General features: G+C 34.6%; 1 long non-coding RNA gene across 1 annotated transcript; it reads right to left on the bottom strand.

Moving 5' to 3' along the window:
* LOC109225830 lies at positions 451–4,420 on the bottom strand. The gene is made up of 2 exons (XR_002067990.1): positions 4,227–4,420; positions 451–3,307 (listed from the first exon to the last, which is right to left on the bottom strand). It is a non-coding gene; the product is annotated as an uncharacterized LOC109225830 (long non-coding RNA).

Here is a 5,389-nt window from a genome sequence, read left to right as displayed (position 1 = left end):
AATACGCGTAAAATTATAATTACCTCGTGGAACATAACTATCATGAAAATATGATCCTAATTCGACATGATTGTTGAGGTTCATTCATACACAAGATGGCAGATTATTTAATATATTTTTTAGACAATTATGAATACTTGCAATTTTCTGGGCAGCTGTAGGCTGTGCAAGAAAATTACACATATTAAATAAAATCATTTAGAACTATTCATCTACAAATAATACCCTGACTCTCCAAGAAATCAGGGGCACTTGAAGAAGACTCCAACGATCATCAACTGGTGAACGCAAATCTAGTATAGAAGCTAATAAGGCGATTCAAGTCTTGCCAGAACAACTTAATCAATGTCTAACGGCAGCCAAAAAGGTCGTTGAGAGAAAAATTATCACACACAGCTGGAGAATCCTCTAACAGAAAGGAAGTGACAGTTTTGTGATCATCCATGCATATATACCAAAGACTGCTTACATTTAGTCCGGTCCTATCGTAATTCACAACTGCTTTAAACACAGATCATCAACCAGCTTTAAGGATTAACTGGACATTATTGCTATCATAATACCAATATATAGGAGAACCAACATCAGAGGCGGATAAACATTTATTATCAATACATGCGATAATAAATAGGATCTCCTACAAGAGCTCGAGCAACATATACCTCTGTACATCTAATATAACATTTATAAATGTCAACCACGTAGCCCTAAACTTGGTGATTTTAAGTTTGAGGATGCACCTCGTGCAATTAGAATACATAACTAGAAGAGAGCCCTCTGTTGAGTGCATGATGAGCTATTAATAAGTATACTTGCATGAGGATCCAGAATTGTTAGCCGATAAAGTGGATAATGGCCCAAACTCTTATTTTATGATGTTATCGGACCAGAACTTTCTATGGTCTATGATCATCAATACTAAGGTCGTCTAACAACCGAACGAGCCCATTCTGATTTTCAAATTTTTGAAATTCTGATGCCAAAGTCTGAACAAACTCAGTCCCTTCGGTGACCTCATCAGGAAAATTCACATGGACAGAGCCCTGTTTAATAGTCCAAACAGGTCTACGAAGCAAAGCCTGCTGCATTATGTAATTGTAAATTTGCTGGTGAAATGGATGATCCAAGGAATAACAATTTGGATTCGAGTTGCTTGAGTATCTGGAAGACCCAAAACCTTCTCTCCGACAAAAATGGGAAGCGAGGAATAGTCCATGATCCACATGTTACCAAACCAGACGGTTAGATCTCTCAACAACTCCAAAAATAGGCAATAATCTTCCCAATCACTGAAACCAGAAGTTTCTTATCCAAGTGGCACTCTCATAATCATGACCCATGAGCTACACCAGTTCAATAACAATTTATTGCGTGATTTCATTGATTAAGACACGCGGCACGTTGGACAAAAAATTTAAAAAAATAGTCCTGAAAAATCCTTGCCCCAAAATTTCTTAAAAAGTTGAAAGATTTTACCTACATATCCTTTTTCAAGCTAAAAGAAACAGCAAAATTATGCAAAGGAAAAGATTACTAATTTCAAATATCCGCCAATTAATAGGGCATCAGAAACTCGGGTTTTGCATCACCCATGATGTCTAGAAGGGGAATCCGAGTGACTCATCATCTGCTTTCTATGTCAGCGAAAAAGAAAATTCTAAAAAAATGAAGAGGAGATATAGCACTAGTTTAAAAATATAGGAATGCAAAGACTCAATAAATGATGGTGCATCAGAGAGGAATGATGCAAAGACAAAGATTAAAATTTACAAACGATGAATAGTGCATCAGAAACTCGGTTTTTGCATCACCCATGATGTCTAGAAGGGGAATCCGAGTAACTCATCATCTGTATTCTAAGTAAAGGGAAAGAAAAAGAAAATTCTGAAAAAGCGACTGAAGGAATACGGCACCAGTTTGAAAATGAATGGAACGAAAAGACTCAATAAATGGTGAAAGGAATAATGCAATGGCAAGCTTCAAACATTCCGCCAACAAATAATGAATCAGAAAAAAATGATGCAAAGACAAAGATTAAAATTTACAAACGATGAATAGTGCATCAGAAACTCGGTTTTTGCATCACCCATGATGTCTAGAAGGGGAATCCGAGTAACTCATCATCTGTATTCTAAGTAAAGGGAAAGAAAAAGAAAATTCTGAAAAAGCGATTGAAGAAATACGGCACCAGTTTGAAAATGAATGGAACGAAAAGACTCAATAAATGGTGAAAGGAATAATGCAACGGCAAAGATTAAAAGCTTCAAACATTCCGCCAACAAATAATGGATCAGAAAAAAATGATGCAAAGACAAATATTAAGAATTTCAACATCACATCAATGAATAGTGCATCAGAAACTCGGTTTTTGCATCACCCATGATGTCTAGAAGGGGAATCCGAGTAACTCATCATCTGCTTTCTGAGAGTAGTCAAAGAGGAAGAAAATTTTGAAACACCGACAGCGAAATACAACAACATTTTGGAAATGAAAAGAATTTAAAGACTCAATATCTGAGGATAAAAAATCAATTTTCAGAAGATAATCTATTTGAAAAACTAGTTAACTCCTCGCTAAAATATCAGCATTGTAGGGAGTAAAGCCATCCAATAAAAATACCAGTTGAAAATGAAGTAATATAGAAATCAATATACAAGGAAACAAACATTCAAAATTCAGTAAAATTTCACAAACTAGTTCAGCTCTTTGTTAAAAATCAGCACTGTAGGAAGTAATATCCAACAGACTGCAGTTTAACTGAAAAAGACAGCTAATACCGTCCAACACTACAGAAGCACTAAACTTGAAAACGTGCAATGAAAAAAGAAACAGAAAAGAAAAAGATATGACTACTGAGAAGAAAAAAATTCAAAAGGAAAAGACACCAATAATCAAGTTAAATAATAGAAGCCATAAGATATTGACCGTTTCAACACGAGACCAAATAAGTGAAAAGAAACTCTTCACAGAAAAATCAAGCAGACAATGTTGGACAGTTGGAGATTTATATCTCAAAAATGAACCTGATAAGGGTGAGGAACATCAGAGAATATTACGTCCACAATTCCAGCAAGCATTCTGTATTTTGCTGGGTGTCGAGCATCTTCAATAAACATTTGTGTGTTACTTTGCCATGTTCACCAAATCCCTTCCACTTGTATGAGAAAACTGCACTGCCTTGCTAGAACAGAAGGAGAAAGATGACTAAATAACCACCAGCAGGGGCATCAACAGAGTACCGGAATCAGCAGATAAATACTACATCAAGGGTACTTACAGCGCCAACATGTCACAGAGTTTGCCATTCTGAAAGTACATAAAACATTCTAAGCTTATCACTTAGGAATGGAAAAAAGACAAACTTACAATCCAGATGCCATCGAGAACAGCAGATGCTAACTTAGAACAGAATTCCACACTCTATATTCAATCTTTGATCCATCTCCATTCTAAGGATAAAGGACATAAACACATGTCAATGAGTAGTTCTTTCTAGAACTATTGAAGCCAGGGGCGGATTTAGGGAGGCGGAAAGGGGTTAACCCCCCTTTGCCGAAAATACACTGTATATATAAGGAAAAATCTGTTTTTTACCTCTATATACTATGTTTTGAATCCCCTTGACACAACCAAAAAGCATAGCTTAGTGGTCAAGGGGGTTCAAAACCTTTATAAGGCCATTGGTTCAATTCCCACTAGCTACAATCTTTTTAACTTTTTTTTTTGAACCCCTTAGCGAACATCCTAACTCTATTGGAGCTAATTAATTCTCAAAGGCCTAATGAAAAATAAGTACATACCACGTTATATTCATTCCTTTACTTAACAAAGAATACAACCCAAAAGTTTATCCGAAAATAAACCAACTTTCTTAAGCCCATTTCTTCTTCATATGAATTACAGTAGAAAATTCATTTGTTTTCCAATATAGTCAGAAGAAAATATTACTTCCACCAACGAAGCAGGCTCTTTCATTTGAATGTTAGAGCTCACATCACACCAATAGAATGTAAGCTTTCTTCATGCCAGCAAGATACTTAGACGTACTATCCCCAAAGTGCAGACTTTCTTTAACAAACCTACTTAGACGTGATAATGAAGGTGCACATTCTAGCACTGAACAAGGAAGGCTTCAATCAGGGAGTTTTCAACCTAAAAGTTTGAATCTTTAAAACAATTATAAAGACAATGGATACACTACATAACAAAAAAATGGCATATATACCTGAACTGAGATTCTCTTCTCATTGTAAAAAGGGCATCCTCTATATACACACACATGATTCGAGCCAAAAACTGCTGCTAAGCACCAAAATCAGCCTTATGTGAACTGTAAGCAAGTATAGTGGAGGAGACAAGTGTCCTAACAACTTTAAGAATCAAAGACTGAGGGTCGTGAGGGGCTTTATATTATTCTAATTTAGGGTTTAGGGTTTTGTGAGTTAAATGGGCAATCCTAAGTGATTGGATTAATGGGCCGTTTACATGTAGAAATGCCACGAGGTAGGCGCTTGTAACTTGAGATTAATCGGCGGTCCAACCTCCTAAAAACTTAAGGATTTGACTCTCCTTTTTCTTTTGGCGAACTACCTAAAACCCTCTAAACTTGGCACGAATTATTAATTTCGGCACTAAATTATTTGTGGTCTTGATTAACCCTGTAAACTCGGCCTTTTGAGAGTCATTACCCCCTGAACGCTGATGTCGTAAAAAGTATGGGTGCACTCTCTTTTAAGCGCGTGGGAGTGAAGAAAAATCGAAAAATCAGCTTCCAAGTAGGTTATTTTTTAACTTTTAATTATCATATAGTCATATGTAATGATTTATTTGCTACAACTATGTATTTCTTGTTGCTTCATCTTAACATACAATGTGGATTTTACTCTAACTTTTATTCTTTTTAATTTCTTCTATAAATATAATATCTATTTGTTCCAACTGCATATTTTTTCTTTTTTTGTTGGTCAAATTTGTAAAAAAATTGGTTGTAACTCCATTATTTTAGCCATATAGAAATTTTTTAGCAAATACAATGGAGTACTAGTTGTGTATTTCCTGTTATTTTTTTCATTAGATATAAGTTTTATTTATTTTATTGTGTATTTTTATTTTCGCGTCAATTGGAAAAGGTATAGCCAAAATAGTAAACTTGCAATTGTACACTCCTTTTATTTCTTCTTTTGATGCAATGACTATTTATTTCAACTGTGTATTTTTTATTTTTTCAAATAAAATTTGTATAAAAAAAAACTAGTATATATTTTTAGCTATATAATTTAGAGCTATATAAAAATTATAGCCAAAATAATAAAGTTCAAACCATGTATTTTTTGTATTTTTTTTAGATGCCTTGACTATTTATTTCAACTGTATAAATCTTTATTTTCG

Source organism: Nicotiana attenuata, chromosome 5 (assembly GCF_001879085.1).
Source record: "Nicotiana attenuata strain UT chromosome 5, NIATTr2, whole genome shotgun sequence".
Classification (NCBI taxonomy): domain Eukaryota; kingdom Viridiplantae; phylum Streptophyta; class Magnoliopsida; order Solanales; family Solanaceae; genus Nicotiana; species Nicotiana attenuata.
This window is presented reverse-complemented; position numbering and strand designations above follow the sequence as displayed.